This window comes from Callorhinchus milii, unplaced genomic scaffold, assembly GCF_018977255.1.
Source record: "Callorhinchus milii isolate IMCB2004 unplaced genomic scaffold, IMCB_Cmil_1.0 Scaffold7, whole genome shotgun sequence".
In the NCBI taxonomy this organism is placed as follows: Eukaryota; Metazoa; Chordata; class Chondrichthyes; order Chimaeriformes; family Callorhinchidae; genus Callorhinchus; species Callorhinchus milii.
Genome location: NW_024704748.1, coordinates 16,377,019 through 16,402,049, shown reverse-complemented (window position 1 = coordinate 16,402,049; position 25,031 = coordinate 16,377,019). Strand labels below are relative to the sequence as shown.

The 25,031-nt window shown below is 37.8% G+C and overlaps 1 non-coding gene across 1 annotated transcript; it reads right to left on the bottom strand.

Moving 5' to 3' along the window:
* Positions 1-21,429: 21,429 nt before the first annotated feature.
* On the bottom strand, positions 21,430-21,501 carry trnam-cau. The gene has a single exon. It is a non-coding gene; the product is annotated as a tRNA-Met (tRNA).
* Between the last annotated feature and the right edge of the window lie 3,530 nt (positions 21,502-25,031).

Here is a 25,031-nt window from a genome sequence, read left to right as displayed (position 1 = left end):
TCAAACAAGATACCCAGGTTCCTGATTGGCTTAGTAAGGTTGAGTGTGCAGCCGTGGAGGCTGATGCTGCCAGCGCCTGAAATCTCATAGAAGTGCTTTCTGTCATCTGGACAATGGTCCTGGCTTGCTCCTTCAGTCAATAGAATAGCATTGAGCAATCTATACTGGATACTCTAAAAGGCCCATCTGCAATGAAGTGCTCATATTGTTTATCCGTATTGAAGTCTGCACTGCTAATTATTTTTTTTTGTCTATGTTTTCAATATTCTGCTGGTGTGAATGATCTGTATTATTCACCCATATTGAGATGTTGAAATAATTTTCAAAAAGAGTAGGGAGATTCTCCCAATGTCCTCGCCAGCAATACTCCAGATAAATTGGTCCTTCATTTCACGAATCTCCGTGTTCCCTACTGTGTGTAAATTGCTTGCTGCATTTGGCTACAAAAATTTACAGTCCCCAAACTTGACCGCTATTATCTGTGGAGCACTTTAAGCCGTTTTCTAGTTAGATCCATATCAAATGCAAGGATTATTATTTTATTTTGCATCTTTATAGGAATAGTGCACCCTCCCTGATACTTTATATTTTGGTTGAAACTAATTGGGCGTCTGTCAACCATTGTGAAGTGCAGCTTTTTAAAACTATTTCATCCTCTGGAGAATATCTGACTGTTGTGGCCTTTTTAAGAGAATTCCCCAAATTTCCAAATATATCCAGTTACTCTTAACTATCATTGAAAATATTGGAAAGCAGAGTGGGAATTTATATATAGCCAAGAAAAACAGACACTAGTTTGTGATTCCCTCGAGGGGTCATGTCTGACAGCCTTTTAAATTAGATAAAAACAACTTTAAAAGCTTTGCTTCTCTGTGTGACTGAGTGACTGATGCCAGTAGTGTTGGGTGACCAGAATTAGATGCTGAAACAAAGATTCCAGTTATGGAGGTAACAAGGAGGTGTAGCTGAAACATGTTTTATATACATTTGAAAAAAAATTAAAAGCAGAAAGAAAAGACAAAGTGCCAAGTATACAATTTGAGAAATGTCTCAGTGTTATTACAGATTCTATATTGAAAGTAAATGTGCTGCACCTAGTTCTAGTGAGCTGCACTTTTTGTCCCCATAATACCACTGTGCCTCAAACTTTGAGTGGAAAATTCCTGTCAAGCCTCCTCTTTTCACAGTCCATTTAAGACCTATCAAAGAAAAAGCACCATAGAAATCTATAACACAGTAAGAGGCCATTCAACCTACTGTATTGCATTGGTGTTGGCTCCTCCAATGACCCAATCTTTGCTAATTACTGCACCCCCACCCTCCACATTCACCTCTAATAACCTTTCCTAACAGATGCTTATCTATTTACCCTTCAAAGGCCTCAATAGATTGCTCCATAGCCATCCTGAAAAAATATTTCATATTCTGATAAACCTCTGGGAAAGAAATACATCTTCCTAAACATTCCCTTTCCCATTCCTACCTCCTACCTTATTATGTAAGCCAACCCAATTTCCTGTAGAAAAATGCCATATGGACACTTTCTGTTGACATTCAAGTTTGTGTGCCACTTTTTAACCTATCTGCTAATTTCATCCAGATCTTGTATTTTAGCATTCCTAAATAACTCATTACAAGATTTGCTTTCCAAGTCATTTATAAATAGATACACAGCAGAAGAACATTTTTCAGGCCATTGCCCTCCAGTTGGACATTTTCCATTGAACAACAGCTCTGCTTCTAATTGCTAAATCAGTTTTCAATTCATTCATTTGCTATTTTATGAGGATTAAACTTTTAAAGGTGCAACGTATAGCGCTTTATAAAATGTTTTCTGAAAATCTTAGTTTAGTTACTTCCTCAAAGATTTCCAGTAGATTTGTAAGGCACAACCTTTCTCTTCTAACCTATGAAAAGAGGATTAACGGGCTCTTGTGTTGTACCTAAGAAGTGGATGGGAGAACACTTGCATTTTCTCATTCCTTTAGCTTTAGGTTGTGGAAGTGGAGAGAAAATTGGATTTCAACAGCAACAATTTATATTTCACCCTCACAGCAAATATGTATAAAATGAATATTCATGACTCTTCGATGGCTTTATTTAGAAGTTACTTATTTAGTGTTTGAATTTAATGAAATATCAGAGTTTAAAAGTTTAAATAAAATTTAGCATTGCTATAAGCATACCAGACTCTGACTGGAGTAATCTTGTTACAGTAGAAAGCCTTGGCTGTACACTCCACTAAACTCTGGCAAATTGTCTAATTTACTCATCCGGTTCCATTAAGTACACAACATTAAAAGCATATATTAATCCTGATTGACAGGTTTTGTGAAAGTACTGAATAACTAAACGATCTCATCACAGTCCATTTATATTCATTAATGCTGTAAGAAGCTTTACAACTGTTTTTTTTCTTCAGAATGGAACAGGAAACTAGCAGGAAGTTTGCAAAAGCAATTCTGTCAATCATTGTTAATGTATTTTATTTTTTATTTGAACAATTCTGCTTTCATTTCAAAGGACTGCAGCTAAATACATGAACTTGAAACTCTTAAATATCTATGTAGAGATGCAAATTGTAATCAATGAGATCTAGCACTAGGGTTTGTTGTTGTTTAGCATTGCTCAACACAACAGCCCCAGTCAATTTTGTATTTGTGCATCAACACTCCGGATAATTTTGCTCCAATGAAGCAATGCTCCCTCCCCAAATCGAGCTTTGTATTAAAATATTTGTCTTTTTCATGTTTTGTGACTGTAATCTCTTTTTTACTGGCCTTTTGATATTTATTTTTAACTATAGATCTGATTTACACACATCTGTGCCATTTTAAAAGCAGATCTTTGTCAAAATACTACACAATCTAAAATTACTAATTGTGGTTTCACTGAGCATTCCCTACCTGCATTTCCTAAGCCTTCTATAATAGGATTCTAATTGCTGGTGGGCTGCCAAGTGCATACTTTTGAGTGGTACTTAAATATTTTTACTGCACTTAAAACATTTATTGCTCTTATCAGGCAATTGCTTGGGATTGTTTTTGTATACATAAATACAGGTAACCAGTATATTTTTCAAGGAGTAATTCATTTATACATTGTTTGGAAACCATTATGTTCATGTTTTGATATCAATCATTTCAAAATAATACCTCTACAGCTTCATATAGTAATAATAATCCTTTCATTTGCTATAGAATCATTATCTTGGTGTTGTAATGTCTCAAAGTTTCACAGGATTGATTGTAAAGTGCAGTGTCTGTGTGTTTTGTAAGCGAATGTGGCAGCCAATTTAAACATAGCAATGACCCACAGGCAACCATGAAGTGAATGACTAAATTTATCCAAAGGATGATTGGCTGGGACACTACGATAAACTCCTTTTTTTTTCAAATAGTGCTATGGGATCTTTAACATCCACCCGATTAAGCAGAAGAGACATCAGTTTAACATTTTATCTTATCCAAAGGACGCTTCATCTGAAGCACGGCTCCTGCACTGTATTTGAGTGTCAGCCCAGACAATGAGCTCAGACAATAGTGTACGTATTGCTGAATTTGACACACTGCATTTTATTAGAGAAATTGTCTGCAAGACCTTCTCTTCAACTTCAGCACCAGTGCTTTGGTATTAACTTTGCCTCCAATTTTTTTCCCTTTTAGGGGGGCACATTGCCCCTATCACTGTGCCATTGATTTCCTCTTCTACTGAAGAGGGCACCAGATCTCTAAGGTACCTCCTTATAACATGTGTTTTACATAGATTGGTCTCGTGCTCACTTCACTATAATTGGACAAAGCAAATATCAGGGAGTGAATGAGTCCTTAAATTAAACTCTAGCTTATTCTATGCAAAATTTGTGTGCATTATTTTTCAGAAGAATCCTTTATATTGCGATTTTTTTTTTCAGATTACAAATGAATTCTTCCTGAAAAGACCTGAAAATACTTTGTACTATAATAACTGTCCTCTAAGTGTGTGTAATATCAATTAAACACGAACAGTGCTGCCTTTGTGTAAGCAAATATGGTATCTAATGAGGGTAAAGAAAACTAGTGAGAGGATTTTCCTTTAACGTGCCATGTAGTAAATCATTTCATTCGTGATATTGCAAAAGGAGGATAAAGTGGCATACAAGAAGGGGGAAAGCTCAAGAACAATGGTGGTATTGTTACAGTTTCAAAAATAAGCACAGTTGATTCTTTGTTCATCATACCTTAAATTGACATAATCAGCATTGGACAGATTTTTTCATTGTCAATGAGATGGGTGGAGAGAGAGGGAGTTTATGCCTATTGATCTATCTTCCAGCTGCCAAAGTTGTCTTGTAGCTAATGAATAGAGAAGTGTTAGTAAAATGGAAACATTGTGATTCATTGACAGTGAGCATTTATATCCAATTTACAGCAACTAAAAGACAAAAATGACAGGTAATGTACAGTGCACACTGATTATTGCGTGTGTGTGTGCATTCAAAACTAACTTTGGCAACTCACATTTTATACTGTATATATTCTATCTTTGCGGAAGTAATATTTCTGCTCTTCAATATTTCAATTACATTGGAGTCTTTTTAATTATTGAAAAGCCTCCTTTTGGAGTGTCTTCCACTGAGGACTGCAGCAATTTCATTACTCCACAGTAATTACAATAAAAGCTGTAATAACATCATACTCATAATTGTTTGTTCTTGCTTTTAATTGGACTTGTGTTCTGAAGGGCAGTCTACCTTTAAATCTGTGATCGTAAGGGAAACATGTTGGGCAATGAGCTGTATCTGCTTGTCCCCAAGCAGCCTACTGTGAATAGCTGATAACACCTCAGTGACTCCAAGCTGTGACCCACACTGAGCAGAGGGACAAATGTTTTGTACATGGGCATTGTGTAGACTGTGGAATATTAATAACAATAATATCCATCAAATTAGAAAATCTAGTAACTAACATTTTCCTCTCTGCCTTTCCTCTCTAAAACCCCCCCACCCCCCACACACAAAATTTGTGTTTTCAATCTTGCTTATTGTAGAGAAGATGAAGCCCTTTGTCATGAAGCAGGCACTATACTATGGAACATCAACTGTTACCGTTTGTAAATGGTAGACTTGTGCTTCTTTCTTGAACTGTTCTACACTGGCACAAAGTGACAATCTGCACTGGAAGGGAATCAATGAACCATTAAAGGAGGGTATTCCACTTTGCCATCTGTTTGTATTTCCCAAGAATTGACTTTCAAAGATCGCCGTAGGGAGATGGTCTCTGTCAATTTGATTCCTATTGTCTGTAACAGCCCTGGTTCGATTGCTTTCAATGCAACAGCAGCTCTTGTAATAAAGTTTCTATTTTTGACATTGCTGGAGAACTGGCCAAGCCACCCTCCAGATCTTTAATAATGTTAAAAATAACCATTATTCAAGGCATTTGAAGCTGAGCTGCACTTGTGCTGAGCTTTCCTTTGTTTGGTCCCCACCTTGGACCAGGACAATCTGCAGCTTGACTGCAGCTCCAAGTCAGTCTACGTCAGGCACTATTCAAGTATAGAGTTTGTAATATAACTGTTCCATAAAGGTGCAGTGGCACTTGGTTTTCATTTATAAATGGAATCTTGTTGTTGTTGTTGTGGTTTGCAAATACAAGCGAAGACAGCAATATAACTGCAGTGTAAATGCATTTTTGTTTAGAATTTGCTCCCCTCAAATCTGTTAATAAGCTTAGTGGGGTGGTTCATGAATTTGTGTCCAACAAAGAGCCATAAAGTGAATGACTAATTTTATTTGTGGGAATGTTGGCCAGGACACTGGAAGAAACGCCCTTCTGGTTCCGGTTTGCTCCACATCCCCCACCCCAACCGCCCTACCATCGGTGGCCGGGCCTTCAGCCTCTCAGCCCTTAGGCTCTGGAACTCCATCTCCCAATGCCTTCGCCTTGCCTCCTCCCTTTCCTCCTTCAAGACCTTTCTCTTCGACCGTGCCTTCAGCTCCCCTCTCGACTCTCTACCCCCTCCTCGCTCCCTCCCTTCCCTCCCCTCACCCTGACCATTTCCCCCTTGCTCGGGTCCTGACCCAACTGTCCAGTGCCTTGGGACGTCCTCCCGACGTGAAAGGCGCTCTATAAATGGAATCTTGTTGTTGTTGTTCTCTTTTTGAATAGCGCAATGAGATCTTTAACATCTACCTGAACAGATTTAACCCTGAATCTCCACCCTTCACTTGTACTACATCCACACCTTGCATTCAGCACTGTTGATACATCAGGAACATCAATACCTGACTCCTACTCAAAACTTACAACTTAAATTTCTTCAGTTGTCCTTACTTTGACTCAGCTGAGTGAGTTTGAGTCCTTAGGCTGTCTATCATGTAGATCTGTTTACTGCAGTTGGGTGATTTTAATCCATTAGCAGTCAACCCATTTAAAGGAGTACTTTGTGGTCAGACAGTAGTCAGCTTTTCAATCTGAAGCCAGGAGTGAAGGATTGGGGTACTTGCCATCCAGATTGTACTGTTTGAATTCATCTCTTGCCAGACAATAACGGAGAAATGGTGAGAGATCTGATGGAAAAACTCTTTGGCCTAAACAATTTACTCTCTTTGTTGAAAAGGACTGTTTTGCCCTTCCTTTTGATTGAGGAAAAGGGGGTGGATGACCATCACACCCTCACTAGTGGATATAGAAGAAGATTTGTCTTATCCTCTTATCTTCTGTAGGAGAAGATGGAGAACTGATGGTAGGCTCTGGCCTGAATGGAGAGAGATCAGTTTTTTATAGCGTGAAATATTTTGCATCTCTTGGAAATATGCTTCTTAGATCAGTTTGAAAAAAAATCCTGTATATTGTTTGACCCCCAAATAAAATTTCATCAGGAGCTAACTGCAAAGTCACTGAATTGTAACCGTCAATAAAGACAGGCTCACTCGTGTGGAGTTTCTTCTCAATTTAGAAATGGTCACTCAGCAAGCTTTTGCTGACCTTCTTAACACCTCATCCGCTTCCTTGTAAATTAAACCGGTCAAGACCAACACTTTGATAGATTAGTGTGAATACGCTGTTGTATGGAAGATCATGATGTCAATCAAATCCCTTATTCCTCGCACTCTAATTTAAAGGAGAACCATATTTAGGAAGCCAGTGACTATGATTTGTACCGCATAGTGCAATTGGAGTGGTACGCTTTAAGCATCAATGTAACAGCAGCCATGGATATTTACGGTCCCTCTTTGATAACCGTGCTGCATTGTCATTGTTTCAGATGCAATGGAGCACTCCTTTTGTGGAGAGGTCGACCTGTTCAAATCTAACTATAGAAATCAGCTGAAGCTGCAAGGTTATTCAGTATTTTACTGATTAAATTAACATTTCCACTACGTAGAGGAGGGCACCAAGGGAAGCAAAACAATTTACCTCTTTTTGCTTATTCAGCTGAAATGTCAGCCCTCGCAAATGATTCCAGTCTCACAATGGCAAGAGAAGTCATAAGAATGTCTCTCCTTAGTATATTTAGAACAAAGGTTGTTTTTAAAATGTTGACATTTGGCAAGACCATTTATAGCTTTTGAAAATAATCCATATCAGCCATTTGCTGTTTAAACGCAAGATTACTTTTTTAAAAATACATAGGGTCCTGCACAGAATTCTGGTCGCCATTAATATAAGGGGCCATCCAGATCCTAGAAGCAGTACTGGGGAGAGCAATGTGAATGATCCCCAGTGTTCGAGGAATGAGACATGAACATATCATTAAAGGGTAAAGTGTATTGCTGTATTTTCACAGACTGTAGTCTTAAATATTAAAACAATTGTAGAAAATCAACTGCATCACAACCTTTGAAACAGAGTAAAATGTAATCTTGTAAACAGTGAGATGTGGCATTCCATAATAGTAATTCTTAAACAATGTTACGCAGACTGAGTCCTAAATTCATTTAAAAGAGGATTTATGGACAGTATGAGTGTCATTCAGGTACTGTTCTACAGTGTCTTTCCACAGACACCCCTCAGGCTTCATTGTGGAACAGCTTTTGCTCCAGGCTTAGTTCATCCCCTTTGTAGTTGTGTAGGCTGAATTCAAAACACTCTGTGAAACAGCACTATTTTAACTTACTTCACATAGTTTATTATTGGAGGAAAGAATTTACACCCATCATTGTGAGCTAGAATTAAACAAAGGTCTAAGAGATGAAAGAACACTGAAGGACGGTTAAGGCAAAAGACTGGGGTCATTTAAAAAATGGCATAATGCTAATGTACCACCCACCTTCTTCCTTCATGCAGCATCCAGCACTCTCTCTTGTAAAGTGTTAACCGTACCACCCAGTCCTTTAGAAAGTCGAGGCCTGTGTCTGTCTGATTCGGTCTCGCAGCTGTAAGCACTGCACCATCAGGGAGAAGACCTGCATCACCTCTGTCCAAGATAGTGTGAACCAAGTGATTTGAGCTGACAGAACAGGCCTACTGACTGGATTAGATGTGACCTTAGGTTATACAAAAAAAATTGAATAATAGATGAGAGGGAACTGGAAGGCAGAATCTTGAGTGTGAGATTCAGGTGACAAAGTAGAGCTGAATAGGATACAGTTCTAAATCTTTGCTCTTCCAAAATCAACTCATGGTTGGCTGGTTTACAGATTTTCTAACTCAGCTAACAAAATATTCTAGACAAAAGTTTAAATGCTTATGCTATTTAGAGAATCCAAAATGTCCTTCCCTAGTCTAGCTTGTGCATAATTATCTTTTGGTTATTAACTTTTATGGAATTGTGCACTGTGATTTATATTATCATTTAAATTTCATGGAATCTGAATCCAAATTAGTCTGAACATTCCTTTCTTAAGTTTGGTGCCATTTCAGTGCAATTAACCCTATTTAATTACTATTATTTCAATAATTTCAAAGCTCCTTTTCTCTTGTGATATTCTGAACTGTGTGGATTGGGAAAATTCAGCTTAGAATATCCATCGAGGAGATAGCACTTTTTTTTTACAAAGTTAATTATAAGAACATATAGAGTGAAACGAGAAAAAGTTATTCGACACATCAAACCCACAACATTTAATGTCCACATGAATTCATAGATGTCACCTTAGTTTAGCATCTCATCTGAAAGTTGGCAGCTTGAACAAGGCAGTAATCCCCGAATAATGTATTGGAGTGTCAACTGCCCTAAACCGTGAGTTCAAAGTCCCATTGTGGGTCTTGAACCCACAACCAAATCATAGAGAAAAGGTGCATTAAACCATCGTGTTAAAAATATGGCAGATCAGAAAGTAAAACCAAAGAGATGCAACATGATGAAAGTTATTTGGGAGAGAAACGTAAGTGTCTAAGGGAATGCAATCCAGGAATTGAATCCTAACAGCTGATGTAATTATTCATTTTTTGTACATTTTGAATTTTGCTTATTTTGTCTGCAATTATATAGCCTATCTGAAGTTACATTTATGTTTTATTGATCAAAGTGTAATTTTATGCAAAGTCATGTAGCCCTTGGAGTAAATTCTCTGCAATGGAAATGTCAGGTGTATGGTGTGAACTCAGTTTCTCCACTGCCCAGATTTCTGAAGCTTGCAAAACTTGATATATCCCAGAAATAATGGGATCAGATATTCTGGAAAATAAGTTGATGGTTCATAGGGAAAACTCTACACAGACCAGGCATTCATTGTTCTGGATTCATCTTCATGATGTTATTAGCAAGACAAACTTCCCAGACTCCTGGCGTACTAATTACGTTAATTATGGTTAACGTTTGAATCTTGGAATTGATGATGAAGATGACTTGATGTTTAGCTGAGTGGGAGCCCAGATGGCACAGTTCTATGTGATTTGCTGGAGAAATTGTAATAGGGTGGAATGGCGAGAAATAAGGAACCCACTGAAGAGGTGCTCCCGGGGATTGCAGTGGTTTCTGTTGACAAATGGTGTCAGTTTTAAAAGCTGCAATGAGTTGTGGAAGAGTGCTGATGACCCCAATAGCAATGGGAAAGAAGAAAAGGAAAGAAAAATAAAATTAAAATAAAGTATGTTTGTTTAACAATATTACAAACATGGGAAATAAACATTAAAAAGTGAGTAATTTATAAATATTCAAAGCTAGCTTTTGGCAGTCAAAGTGTTGTCTGCATTAGGCCAAACTGATTGAAAGGAGCCAGTGTTTGCATACAGTACACTGAGGTAAAAGCTGGCTATTCACTTGTTTGAGGGTTCATTCTGTACCCAGTGTAGGAGGGATGTTTGAGAGAATGATGAGCCAGTTGAGGAGTTGGCATTGATTTATCTGGTGTGTCTGAAAGGTGCAGCAACTGTACAAATGGGGCACATCTCTCATTCATATCACTTACTATGCAGATGGTGTTGGACTCCTGTGTATTGCACATACCAATGCCAGCTTTTACACTGTGTATTTTGTCTTTTAAAAGTAGGATCCTCTCCCAGATATCTGATAACTATAATTCCCATGAATCCATACCTGGTTTTGGAGCTCATTTGCTTGTGTGGAATGCTTCCTTTGTGCAAATCAGATATTCATTAAAATCAATGCAGCATTTTGTTTTTTGGTGGGTTAAAAATAAACCTAATCCCTTTTCCTTTCTCACAGATACATGGTCAGTGTTCAAACACTGGTCTCAAGGATTTCTGAAAATGTCAGGAACTGTTGTGAGAATTGTGCTCTAGATCTTTGGATATTTACCATTGGATTTTGTAGCAAAAACACAATTTTAATGTTGAATACTATTTACAAGGTTTTGGTATTTGGTCTATTAACTATATCTAGGGACATGTTTCATTAAGACGATCTGAAGATACTTAGCGTCTCTTCCTCAGTAAGTACAAAATAATATAATGGCGATGGGATGTGTTAGTAATCAACTGCACATTATTTTCTAAACTTCTTAGGTTATGGTCACAATCATTCAGTTTTCAATGTCACTTACAGATAATGCAGAACCAAAACTAAAGTCTTAACTAATTATTCCACATAGACATTGATTAACCCTGAAGTAGTTACAAGGCAAGAATCTAATTGGGGGGTTTTATAAAGAATAATGGATATAATTCAGCCCTAGAAATCCACAATACTCAGGATAAAACAATTCATCCCTGTATATTTCTTCAAAAGATAGCGAGTTCTTCCTGCTTAATTATAAAACATCTTCCCATAAAGTGTGCAATTGAGTGATTGGAAGCTATTCACTTTCTGTTTCTGTGATTACTGATCAAAGCACTTCTACATTCAACCTTGGCTCCCAGCACCTCCTGCTAGTTCACTGAAAACAATGAGTAGCAATAGGGGTTCTCAGAGCCAAGGTTGAGCCGAAAGATGAACCATTTCAATGCAACTTCTTTGTAGCAGGATACCAGGCACTGTGTGATAGGATTTTAAATTCTTTTCAGCTAGATTTTTTAAAGTGTTTGTATGTGTGCAATGCAAAACAACCCCAGCATTGGAGTGTCAGTTTAGATGATGTGAGTTCAAGTCCCGAAGTGGGGCTTGAACCCACAACCTTCTGACTCAAGAGGTAAACATGCTACCATTGAGCCAGGCTGACACTAACATAATGTGGAGAAAAGGCAGAGAAGTGGAACTAAGTACATCTTTTTTGAGGCGCGATGAGCATGATGGGTCGAGTGGCTACCTTCTGTGCTTTAAAAATTTCTGATTTTGTATTTCCAACCCCACCAGATGTCATTTGCTCGCTTGGTAGCACTCTCAACTATGAGTCAGCAGATTATGAGTTCAAGGCCCATATTGGGAATTTGTCAGCTCAGGCTGACCAATTCATATGTCCATTATGAACTCTGACCGTCCAGCTACTGAGCCCAATAGCCAAGATTAATGAAATTGCATTGTCTCCCAGGAATTCACAAGATCACAAAATTAGTTTGGATGATGCAGGGCCATGTGACCTCATCCTTCCAGAAAACCCACTCTTGTCTGATGAGAAACTTTGGTTCACAGATGTGTTCTATGTAACTTTAACTGGGAGATGTGCATTATCATCTGGATAGATGGATTGAGAGCAAGCTACCAGTGGAGTAAGAGGGAAAGATTTTTTTCTGAGCTGGGAAAGAAGAAGCAAGGTGAAAGATCAATGAAGAACAAAGGTCAAAGAAGAAGAAAGATTTTTTGTCCTGAGGGATTTTGTGTAAGCTCTAAAACCTGATTGGACTTGACTTCAGCTAAAGAATCTAGCTATTCCTCAGAACCGTGGAGAATTATACTCTAACCTCTGGTGCTCATTGGTGGAGTCGTTCCTGCATATTCCTCAATTCTACTTTTGTGTTCCGTAACTGAACTGAAGTGTTCCGTGAAACTGTAAATGATTGCTGTTGCTTGAGATAGCAAAATAAAAATAATATTTTTTGCATTTGATATAGCACTTTATCACATCTTAAATCTACTTCACAGATTTTATTTCTGCGAATTGTAGCGATTGTATTTTTAGGCCAATGTGACAGCCAGTTTGCACACCACAAGATCCCATAAACAGTTATGAAAGTGAATGACCAATTTTTTTATATATGGGGGAGTGTTGATCAGGACACCATGAGAAACTGTCTTCTCATTCTCGATCGTGCTATGGGATCTTAACATCCCCTGAACAGACAGGATGTCAGTTTATCATCTCATCCAAAAGATCGCATCTTCAACAATGCAGTGCTCCCCCAGCGCTTGAAGTGTCAGCCTAGACTATGAACTTGAGCTCCGAAGAGAACGTTATTGTTACAAGACATTGTTTGTGACTGGGTGAAGAAGCTATGTTAAATTTATTCCGTGTTACATCCATCTCTGTATCAGATGCCCACATAGTTTAATACAAATTAATCTGGCATCTAAAGGAAGTTATCTTGATTCACACAGAAAAATAATCTTGAACTGTCTCGGACCTTCTCACATGAAAAATATTACCAGACATCACAAAACAAATGTATTGCGTGCTCCCAGTCTAGCCTTTTCAATGATGTATCTAACCATGGAAATCGTGGGTGGAAAATTACACAGTATTTCAAAGCTGAGGCGATAAAAGGAGTCTGGAAAAGTAATATGGAGTTTACACCAACCTCTGACTTCTGTACGACACTGTAATGATAACAGAGTTAGTACTGAGTTTGTTCCTACTCTGTGACTTGACAGTTGATGATAAGTTGAGAATAGATGGGACACAGTTTTGTTTATGATCCATTGAAGAATTCTAAACAGATTATGCAAAGTAAATTTCCACGGTAATTTGAAACAATCACAAGTGTATAGAAAGGGAAAAGAGAGCCATATGATTCCAATAACTGAGCCTTTTCAGACAGGTGATCACACAAAGTAGTTTGTGCTGTAATTTTTTTTAAAATGACAGATTATCACAATCCACATCATTGCAAATCGACTCACCATGATCTAAACTTGCCAGTTTTACCAATGCTGAATGTGACTTTTTTGTGCTATTGCTGCCTCTGGAACTATTCGCGCATTCAAGGGTTTGTGTCTGTACAATACTTTGAGTACCTTGTGTACTGTGGAGGCACAGCTGGAACTCATCATAACCACTAGGAGGGGAAGTTTCACAATTGATCGCAGAAGTTTTTATCCCCCAAACACTAACACTAATGAAAGAAAAAAAAACTTAAAATACATATAGTATAAGGGATGTTATACCATTAAAGCCATTAAAAGTAAAATGCTATTTCACATTTACGATAATGTGGTTCAAGACAGCTAAAAGTTTTGAAGAAGATTTTGTTCTGCTAACACTCTTGCAGACTCTTTACAGTTTAATAAGTTAAATGTAGCAATGCATGATGCATCACCGATTACAAGTTTTTTTTTAGAAAATGCTGACTTAGGATCCATGTCGAAACAAATGTAATGCGATCCACTGCAGGGTAAACCTTCTGACTCTTCAGCCAGTGTAACTCTTCATACAGAAGTTCTCCTTGATGGATTCGAGCTCCTGGGGATACAGCAGTGAAGCATGGTGATGGGTTTCTGCTTGTGTCAGACACCCGGCTAACCCCCCCCCAAAAAAAAGAGTGCTCAGAAGGCTATGCTGACAGAAAAAAAAGGAGAGTTTCTGTGAAAATATGGATAATATCACCGGAGTCATTTTCCATGTAATTCACTGTTTTAAGAAATTGTGACTGATTCGGCAGGCTGTATATCACTGGTACGATGTAGGTGAAATCTCTCTTGATGCTAAATGTAGCAACTGATGATGTGCATTTGTAATGGGAAAATCCGATATTCCTTCAGGTCCTATGTCAGGAAATTGATGATGCTCTTGCTTTTCATCATTGCTTTCCTTTCACCTTCAAATGGAGAATGTAAGATCAAGGGAGGGAATTAAATTTTCAAAGAAAATGCACATCTACCTAACTGATCATGGTTACTCTTCAGAAATACCAAAAAGGTATTGAATCTGCAGTTTTAGATATTTATAAATTGTTGAATCTTTTGTTCTCAATGGCTGTGATATCAGAGCTGCTTTGCTGAATTATTGCCTTTATTGGAGCTTTAACAATATTTCACCTGTATGTAATGTAAATCTGCATTTACATTATATATAATATACAAGAAACACACTGTAAAATTCCATATGTGTGTTACCTTTATTCAGATTCTTGTAACCTGCACATCGGTAGATTCTTGTAACCTATACATGTTTGTTTCTTGGCACAATATACCTCAATCTTCCCTTCCTCTGATAATCCAATGGTATTATTTTTAAAAAAGCTGTTCATACAAATCTTTTCCTTTTTGATTTATTTGGTCTGGATGAAGAAGGCACTGTTAATATGTAAACTGTTAACTACAGCACATTTCAATAATCCCTGAGGAAAATTATATGGAAAAGTAATTTGAAACAATGCAATGGATTTTAGATAAATATCTGAACGGAGAAGTCCAAGTGATAGTCTCCAAAAAGTCATATAGGAAAAGTTAGCATGTGGTTAAATTCACTTATCAAGCAAACTACCCATCTATTTTTGGGATCCCAGTACTGGCCGAGAGGAACTGTATAACACCAAATGCAATTTGACATTGCTTCTTCGCAGACTGTTCTTTTTTATATATTAAAATTAAATTTCTCCAACTTCCACAATTCCTCCAGTGGTGTTACTTTTGACAAGCCGAGCTATTCCTCCGATCCCAGTAGACCATTTTGGAGGTCAACCATGAAATTGCAACTTCTGCTGCTAGTAACACTGTATACTTCGCTACTGCACCATTTACAGGGAGGTCTGAGGAAAGGTCAGCCTGATCATTTAATGTGTCCGTGTGATAGTGATGTAAACTGATTGGATACCTAACTTTATGTCTGGTCTGAAAGGTTTTTCTCTCAATTTTACTTCTTTCAATCCTGAACATAGTGACTTATCCAGAATATGATTGTATGAATGCCAGCAGTCCTCCAGCATTGAGTCCACATGGTTATTCTTTATGAACAGAGACAGTAAGCATCAGCAGGTGATTTGATGGAATCAAAGTTCAGATCATTCCTGCAGTTCTTGCTTGACTTCCATATGTGTTTGCTTTCTACGTGAGATCAGTGGTTAGTGTTGGAGCTTAGGAACTGTGGATAATTTTGATCCCCAGCTCATAGATATTGAGGTTTATGCTAGAAGGGTTTTGGCAATCTTTGTGCTAACTCCTTTTGACGCACTGTAGTGATGTTTGGGTAAACATCCATTTTTATACCCCCAAATCTAGGCACATGAACATTACATGCAGAGATGGAGTTTGAAGTTGGTTTGCCCAAACCAATATTGTCCTATAGTTCAGGACAATCACAGCTCAGAGCTGTTTTGTCCAATCATCACTCTACACAAAGTAGGGCGCGCGTCCCTAGCATAAGGTATTTTCCTAATGAGCGGAGTAAAAAGGTAAAATCAACAATCCATCGCCATAATAATCAAGTACCAATACAAGTACCAGTACTTCATCCCCAAGATCAAGTACCAGTCTCCAACATTCTCTCAAGAGATATCTATCTCTTGATTGCTTGAGAAGCAACTCTCTGAAGCTTTCATAGAGTGATATAAATCATCTATTAATGCCTTCTTTACTCCTCATTAATACTTTCCAAATAAGGAAAGGTTAACATCCATCCGTCAAATCTACATCGAGAGATGTCAAAGGAAGCAAGGACACAGCTCCAAATGCATCTGGTCAACTCCAGAGATTAATAAAGGTGCCTCTCTGCACTTAGTTCTTTCACATACCCAGCCCCAAATCAAATGATGATTTTAACTCTTTCCTTGCACTCTCCTTGTGTGAATGTCGGTCTGACTTCGCTGGTTCCATTCACCCTGAAAGAGATTGTGGAGTTGGCTTGGATTAGGGTTAGGGTGCCTAGTAGAGCTAGATCTTTAGAGGTGCTACTGTTCTTATTTGTAAAAGTGACACAAATTGCATAAATGTTTTCTTTGAAGACACTCTGGACTTAGATCGATGTACCTGAAGCATGTTTTGTGAATCGCAATTGTGTTTTTTACTCAGAAATATATATTTGAACAGTTCCTTGTCATTCTCATTAGTAAATGCTTGTACGTATTAGTGTAATTAAGATGAAGTTGACATCTCCCTGTTTGCAAGGTTACATGAATTCATTGCTAATTACTGCTGACTTTAAAATGCAATATTATGGAATTGATGCAGGAAGCTAAATAACTGGCAAAAGCTAGTTGCCGTGTCTCTTGCTTATGGAAACCCTCCTTTGCATGTGTACTGTTGCACAACCATTCTTATTTAGCTTTTGTATACTGTTGCATCGTGGAAGTATTGAATCCAACAAAATCACTTAAAACGATAATGGATCTAAAGATAACGAGGAAAAAATTATTGTAAAACTTTATAAAAAATGTAAAGGTAAAATGTTGGTAGGTGTTGTTTTGTTGGGGGTGGAAAGAGGAGGTGCTAACATCATTGTGGTGTTAATATCAGGATCTTTTATGTGCAATGGCTCACCTTTAGCCCACTTTTTCTGAAAGGATGAGTAACTGTACAATTCCAGAAGAATACTGTAAAGGAGCTGGCAGTCATCCAGCTCACACATTCATCCCTAATCCTATCTTCCCCAATATTACAGTAGTCAATGGTTAAGAAACTAAAAAATTCCTTGACATCAAAAATGCATTTGAGCATGCTGATAAATGAATGAAGTGTTAAGCAATTTTTATTTTTTTATTTCAAAGGGCACAGGATTATACTGTGATTAATGTGACTCCAAATCTTTAATAGGGGTCAGAAACATGGCTCTTTCAATTATAAGCCTGTTAGCTTGACAGGTAGAGAGGGATAATACTGGAGTCAAATATAAAGAAAACAATTTAAAGAGTAGTTAGTATAATACATCTGAGTCAGCATGCTCTATCAGAGTAGGTCATGCCCAAAACATTGTTGGAATTCTTAATTGGAAAACTCTTTCACTTGGATGAAGATAATATATATTGTATTTTCTGGATTTTCAGAATGCATTTGATAATGTTCCTTGCCTGAAAGTGGACCTAAAGTGAAAGCTGATATGATATATTTTAAAACCGTACATTTGAATACTACTTAGCAGTACTATTTACTTTTATCTAGGCGATAATCAAACATAATAATTAAAGTCAGAGCTATGAAATTCCCTTCTTGGGCAGATCAGGTTCATGATTGTGAGAGTGGTATTATGAGTGTGGATGTTTTTGTGGATAACGGAATATTCGGAGAAGGGAGATGTTATTCAGAAATCTTATGTTAGATGTTAGCAATTTAGCAGATAAGTAGCTAATGGGTTTTAATATTGAGCAATGAGGATAATCCATAGCAGTATTAAAATAGCAAACATGAATGAAAAGTTCCTCATTTCCTAACTTTCTCACCTCCTGAAGGCGTCTACAACCTCCCCACGAGACCACCAGGGTTATTTCTTTTCATGATTTTAAAGATGTCAATAAGGCGTATACAAGTGGTCAATTATAGTGTGTGAGCCTAGATAGCAAATATTGGTAAACTGTATTGACCGTGAAGGGCATTACAGATGAGAATGATCCTATAATTGTCCAGCATTCACACATGCTCACTTTCTAGTAGGGGGTTACAGAATAATTATCAGCAAATTTCTTCTTATTCTAAAGACTCTAAGACCAGTAAAAGTACCTCAACTCCATTTCATGGGGATAAGATCAACAGTTCAGATTAGAACAGTCTGGTCTTCATACCTTGTGTACCAGATTTGACCACTCAGCCAAACAGTGTAGTTAGCCTCAATGTGAAGTATCACACAACAGAAAAAAATATTCCCAGTGTTATTTTCATATTTCATCAAAAGTCTCCAAGAAATTAAAAGTTTAAAAACTGGAAAACAAGATGGATACTGGTTCTTGAATCTACAAAGCAAGCCTAAAGGGAGTTCAATTTGCTCTCCTTGAAAATAAGACTGATACGATATAATCTCAATGTCTAAAATCACGATGACAAAGTGAATAACCTCATTAGCCAGTGTAGCACTATGACTCCCCTCAAAAAATGTTTTACATTAAAAAATATAATCTCTGGGTTTATTGTGTTCCATGTACTCAGTGGGAAGAATTCATCAATTTAGGCTCAGCACTATTCTGCTCAGTCAGCAAACTTATCGGCATCTGCTTCATTTAACCTTTCATTGATAGTATAATGTATTCATAACTTTAAAAACCCAATACTGTTACTTTTAAGAGGACCGGGACAAATTCACAAAACCGGATGAATGGAACAGAATATTGCTTAACCCTCTTCAACAAACTGACCTCCCAAAGCTCAAACTGAAGTGATTTGAATGTCCTTTTTTCATTGTAGTCAATTTTCAGGTAGAATCTTTAATTACTTGTAAGAGAGACCATTTATCAGAGCTTAACAGGAGATGAAAGAAGACAGTGCACTGACTTCTGTGGCATATAAAACTCTGACACACGCCCACATGGGATGCCCTGCAGAATGCTAAGCGGCACAGGCTGTACATTGGTACAGTGGCCTTGTTCAGGGCTTGACCGGGATTAGGAAAGGCTGCCAAAAGAGGTAGGTAAACTGTCAGAAGTGCTCTGTCAATGAAAAATTCCTCTCGTCTTTTCCATAGAAGTACTTCAGTTTCTGACAAAGCTACATGACTCCTTGCCTTGCAACCAGTCAAACTGGGAGCTGGCATCATTTGCAGACAAAGCTAAATGACAATGAATGAACTAACCAAATTGTTTCAGAACCGCACAAGAAAAACATGCCCCCTTTTTAACAACAGGACTGTAATAAATTATTTTCAATCAAATCTGGCTCAGGGTTAGACAATCTTACTGCTCACTGAGCCAGGTTCACTGGTGAGGCTGAAAGATTGAACTATTTGCAGCAAATGTCACTGGGTTCTAATGATTGTTTTTTTCCCGATTCTACTTTCCTTAAATGTCATGTGCTCATACATGTATCCATTTTGCGTTGTGGATGTGCAACTCGTGTGTAAAAATTCTCTCTTTCCCCTTGGGCAGGGCTATAGTGAGAGCGCGGGGAGTGGGATTGATTTGGATAGCACTCTTCAAAGCGTTGGCACAGACACAATAGGCTGAATCGCCTCCTTCTTTGCTGTATTTAACTATGCTATATATGCTTTATATATATATATGCTTTATATATATACTATACTTTATATTGATATATTTATATTTGCTGCATATAACTATGATTCTATGATAAGGGGCCTCACAGTGCCACCTCCAGGGACACAATTTTACTGTTTTGAACTGTATCAGGTTATCACTCAGGTAGTGTTCATGCTTCTCATTATTTTGAACACCTTGCAATAGAACAGCTGTAGATAATTCTGGAATGGACAGCTATGACTTCACCCAGTATGTTTTGATATAATAATCATGATCCTTGCATTTGGTATAGCTCCTTATCAGGACTTCAAGACTTCTCAAAGCGCTTCACAGGATAAACTGTAAAGTGAATTGACTGTATCTTTTGATGTTATGTAACACCACATTTATTGTAGCGTTGATATTTACCAGTCTGTTGCAACCAACCCTCCTGCCTAGTGACAGCACTGTGATATAAATGAAGTGATATAAGAATAATGATATAGTTACCATCACACCCTGAGTTAGATCTTTGCCTTGCCTACAGATGCAATGGAACTCCACAAAGCCAACTTCAAATTAAACATGAATTTAAGAATTTTCTGATATTCTTCACAATCTTAAATGTTCTAATAGATTTGAGGCTAAGACCATGAGAAAGCATAGCATTTAGCAAAAGCCAGCTATGTGCTGAGTGCAGCACGCAATACTTCCAGCGCTGCTAGGTCTCCTCTATTCAATGCTGCTGCATGTTCTTTTGTCACACACTGAGAGCGTGTCTTAGAAAAATCAAAGAAACTAGGGCAAAAGAGGTTAATTACCTTCCAGATTGATGTGGAGAATTATTGTCTCATTATTTTCTTTGGTACCGAAGAGAGATGGAGTAATTAATCATTTTTTCTCTCTCTTGCCTTCATGCTTTTCACCTGTTGCCCCATCGGGAGAAGACAGCTAAATCTTGCTGTAAGAAGGTGTGAACAAAAAACTGCTATCCATTTTACACTGTGGGAGTACACAAACAGATAGAGCACAAAGACAACAGTTTTCTTTGATAATATACCTTTGATGTCCTGGTATTGAGCAGGAATGTTACATTCTAATTAAGATTGTTCATTAATATGAATTATCCCTCTCTTGGAAAATTGATAGCATCTTTTGTTAACAGATGCAGCATATGTGTCAAATGAAATACAACTACAAGGGCTTTTGAATACATTTTAAACAGGAATTATAAATCATTATGGCAGATGTAAAATTGTCTCCCAAAATTTTGAATCCTATCAAGATTGTACTTTCAAAAACATAGTGGTGACAAAATGGAATTCAGATTTCAGGGCAACTGAAGTCTACCCAATCGAGTATCAATTCTAACCTGGTGCTATTTAAATTGAGTCTTATACAGGGTAATTGGTATTAAATGAAAATATATTGTCAAATTACCCTAACGGTGGCTTTGCAACGCAAAAATTCTCCCAACAACTGGCGCACGTCCCTTCACCTGGGCAGCAAGAGTGACAGTCAGATTAGAGTTCCCTTGTGTTCTCCTCGGCTAAAGAGTGACCATAATAATAATCCTTGCATTTGATATAGTGCCTTATCACGTCTTCGAGACGTCTCAAAGCGCTTCGCAGAATATACTCTAAAGTGAATTGACTATATTTTGTGGGCGAAACTCGGCAGCCAATTGCGCATAGCAGTGTCTCACAAATAGTCGTGGATTGAAGTGACACAATTTATTATTATTTATTTAAGGAATTAATACCCATGGAAAAGTGATCCGTCATTCGATTAACAACCGGGTTCCTACTTACTGCTAGGTAAACAGAGGCATGTAGAGTAAGGAAACTTGCCCAGTCTTTCGTCCTGCTGAGAATTGAACCCAGGTCTCTCGCTTATGAGGCAAGTGCTCTAATCACTGAGCTACAGAACTCACCATAGTGAAGGGCTGAGATGTAGTTTGCTGTCTGCAAGCTCACAGATAGAGAAGTGTATGTGCCACAGGGAGACCGGATTAAGAAATGTTTTTATTTCTCAACACTTTCAACTTGACAGGGAAATTTGTGGGATAGCTTGGCATGTATCAACAAGTAGCTTCCAAGATTCTGAGTCAAACATTCAGCTAGTGGGTAATTCAGAAAATGGAGTCACTCTAATGCTGTCATTTTCTGTATGTTTGTTTCTTGTTGCTTTTTCTACAATGCCAAAACCAAATATTAGTGCAAGGAAAGATCAATTCTATGTGCACTGCTTACAATCCGCAGCAACTGGAATTTAACCAGCTAATGGGAGGCGCTTATCCTGGCCCAGAGTGCACCATGCAGCATTAGCTCAACATTTATTGAATAGAAGCTACATTGTGTGCTGCACTGATTATTTATATTGCAGAACTGCATCATTTAGAAATGATTCTGCGATATCCCTCCTGCTTTTCCTGTGGAATTTTTGCTTACATTGTGGGGTGGATTCCACAACACCGGGTGAAGCAGAGGAACAGAGTTTGCACTCATAGTTTGAAAGTTGCAAGTGGCAAGTAGTTTCTTACCACTGAATTTCCCTTTTGTATTGGTGCACCAAGCCCTCCCTCATGTTACATTCAGAACAACACTCAGAAAGTAAGGCTGATGTGGGCAGTAGTGCTGCTACAGATCAAGCTAACTTTAGCTGCTGTACTGCAAAGCAAATGCAGCATAAGACTATATACAACTATAGAAGAAACAAATGGTTGAATCACAAGTTTGTTGCATGCCGACATTCATTGTATGAATAAACAAAATATTTGTGTGTTTGTTGTGAGTTACAATGTGACTCTAAACTATAAAAAGGATGAGGCTGACACTTTCTTTAAACCAAGACCATTCCAAAATTAGTGAAGCATATTTGTGCTTGTTTTAAGGGGAAAAATCAGAATGAAAAACTAAAAGAAAACAATAACGTATTGAGGTGAAATATAGAGAGACTGTGGAACTTGTTGTGCAGAAGATGGGAAGGTAACAGAAGATAAACTCGAAAGGCTAGAACTATTCATATGTTAATAGGTTCATTGAGATTCCCTTGGGTGCTTATCACTAGATCATTTACAGTAGGCTGGGTGTGTTTGCATATTAAATGTGACTAGCTGTGGCTGGGTCAGGTCCTTTCACTATTATGCTGAGTTCTGCAGCTGTGAACTGAGTTCACCGTTTGAAGCTGGTGCTTCCTGTCTGCAGCAGCTCTGCGGCTGACCTGGTCTTTATGCTTTGGATCAGTGCCATTGAAACCAGTAACATGACAGACTATCAGCACCCACCCTCTGGTTACTGTCTGCTTTGTTCAATGCACTGTTAGTTTAAAGCCAGTCACTATAATCTGCATCTTTCCTGCAATGCACTGTTCTTTTAGTACCAGATTATGTTAATGCTTGATATTCTCAATAGCTTCATTTGTTCCTTTGAAAGATCCTAGACCTTGGTGATAGCTAGTTCGCTGTGAAATGTTTTCTACAGTGTAACATGCTGTTCCCTCGAGTCTTAGTGCAGCTTGGGAGCTTCCCAAAAAGGGCTGTATCAACACTACTATCTATGAAATGGGTTTCAATCTCAAAGGAGCCATCATTGCTGGCTTTGAAACCCTTAGTCATAGATTGCGATGAGCCATGAGGAAGTGCTTCAGGGATGAGGGAGTGCTTCAGGGATTTCACAAATGCACAATGTTTGGTCTTTAGGTCTCAGTGCTTGAGACATCCTCCCGGCGTGAAAGGCGCTCTATAAATGTAATTTTGTTGTTGTAGGCATTTTGCTGCCACCTATAAGCATTCAACAGTGGTACACCCAGGGTCCCAGAGATACATGATGTGAGCATTTAAAACAGCAGTTTGCCTTCCAGGATACAGGTACTTGACCGTATAGCCTTCTAGTTAGGGACAACACTCAGAGGAGTACAAGTAACACTGAGACATACACATGGGTGAAGTGGAACAAGAAGTACACGGAGGAACAGTACCAAACCTATACCTACACACAGAATAATCAATGTTTCCTTCCTTTTGCCCGCATATTATTTATTATTTGGCATCTGTGCACATTTATTGATGTTTTCACAGAGTGGATGAGTGTGTTAGTTTTTAATTAACTGCTATGAATGTTCAGATTCAATAGATGGGTAAATAGTGGACAAATAATTTTCAGATTAAGATCCCTAATTACGATATGTTGGTTATGTTCTGTAGTTCTTAGAGATCCATACAATATCCTACTCTGGGGATCAAATGAGCTTGGTTTCAGGTGGTAGGAAACGTGTAATTTAATTAAGCAACAACCTTCGTGATGTGAGTTTGTTCTACCTCTGTTGCCTTGGGATGATGAGAGCAAAATATCAGTGGTGCGTTTCACTATGATCCTAGCTGAAAATAAAAATCAAACAATTTATTACTGGACTGAAGCTGGTGTCTCGTCTCATTCAATACAAGGTTTAAGACTAATCTGTTGGAGTGGTCACATGTGGAGTCTTCTGTCTGCGGTCTACTTTTTTTTCATTGTCCTTCTCGGGTAAAGAATGATATCTACGATTGGAACAAATGCCATTTCCTAATAGTCTTCTCAGTACACTTTGTAGCTAGTTCTGTAACTCATTAAATACTCCTACATTGCTAAGCCTCAAAAGCATAGGCAAATCTTAGAATTCCTAGTTTAATCGCTTTTATCTTCACCTAAGTGCAATACCTGTTATTTTAACCATGCTTTTCTAAATGCATTAAACCCATATGTAGTACTAGGAAGAAATGTGTCACTCTTTTTAGCTATAATGTTCACGTATAGCTAAAATTCCCAATTTCTAAGATCACTAAAGTTATCTTATGTTGAGCTAATTTTTCTGGGAGGAAAATTCCCAATGCCATCATTGATCAAGAGAGTCTGAGAATCTCATAAATATTTGATGAGATCTTTATTTGTAAGGATTTGATTATTGTATTATAAACTCAAAGTTTAAGGTTCATAATACAATAAAGTATCACAAACTTGCCTTTGGAAATGACTCCAAGTGAAATGCGTTGAGTCCGATCCTATTTTTTTAAACAAATAAGCTCATATTATTGCACTTTTTAATTTTATTATTTATATATTTTTAACTTTGGGACTGAGCAGATGGACCACATTGGTCTATCCAATATTATACATTGCTATGTTCCTTTTTGGGTGTAAAAGCATTAAACAGTAATTTATCATCGTCATGTCACCCATTCGTTGTTTTATAATATTCAAAAAGAGGAGTTTCTTCCATTTTTCTGGTCATTAATCTTGCAGATTAGTTGATTATTTACTTCCTGGTGTTCGCAGTGGCAAATAACTGCCAAGCCTGACTTCACAAATGGTCACCACATTTAGCAGTAATTACTTGTAAAGAGCCTTCAGACAAAATACTTCCATTGAAGCAATTTTTACATGGGGAGGGAGGAGGGAAGTGAGTTAATAAGATACAAGCTAT